The following is an 870-nucleotide window of genomic DNA, read 5'->3' as shown; positions in this document are numbered from 1 at the left end:
GAGCACTGGGATGGGACTGGGAGGGCTCTGGGGGTTACTGGGAGCACTGGGGAGGGTTACTGGGAGCACTGGGAGGTTAATTAGCTCTAATTAATTAATGAACCCCATTAATTACTGTCCCTGCCCCTGTTCCCAGCCCCTTTCCCCTCCCTGCAGCTTGTTAATTACCCCAGGGGGTGATTAATTAATCCCAGGAGCAATTAATTACCTTGGGGGGTTATTAATTAATCCCGGGGGTTAATTAGTCTTAATTAATCCTGTTAATTAATCTTAATCCTCGGAGTGCCCCCCTACACCCTCCCGGTTCGTTAGCGTATCCTTTTCCATTAGCGAGCAAAATTAATTAATTTTAGAGTTAATGAATATTGGAGGAGATTAATTAATATTAAGAGAATGTTAATTAATTTCAGGGGGTTAATTGGCACCAGGGGAGGGTTAATTAGCCCCGTTAATTAATCATTTCACTCCTCTAACTCCTGTGCTACTCGTTAATCCATTTTTATTCATTAGAATGAAAGCCTAATTAGTATTAAAGAGTTAATTAGCATTGGGGGGATGTTAATTAGTATTAGGGGCATGTTAATTACTCTTGAGGGGTTAATTAGCACCAGGGGAGGGTTAATTAGCCCCGTTAATTAGCTCCCCCCCGTACTCCAACCGCACTCCTGCTTGTTAATCCGTTTTTATTAATTAGAATGAAAACTTAATTAGTATTCAAGAGTTAATTAGCATCAGGGGGATGTTAGTATTGGGGGATGTTAATTACTGTTGGGGGGTTAATTAGTTCCAGGAGAGGGTTAATTAGCCCCATTAATTACCTTAATTACCCCACTGCCCCAACAAATCCCCCCTGCTTGTTACCACGCTCTT

Source organism: Pterocles gutturalis, unplaced genomic scaffold, assembly GCF_000699245.1.
Source record: "Pterocles gutturalis isolate BGI_N339 unplaced genomic scaffold, ASM69924v1 scaffold5943, whole genome shotgun sequence".
In the NCBI taxonomy this organism is placed as follows: domain Eukaryota; kingdom Metazoa; phylum Chordata; class Aves; order Pterocliformes; family Pteroclidae; genus Pterocles; species Pterocles gutturalis.
Note: the sequence above shows the minus strand (reverse complement) of the source record.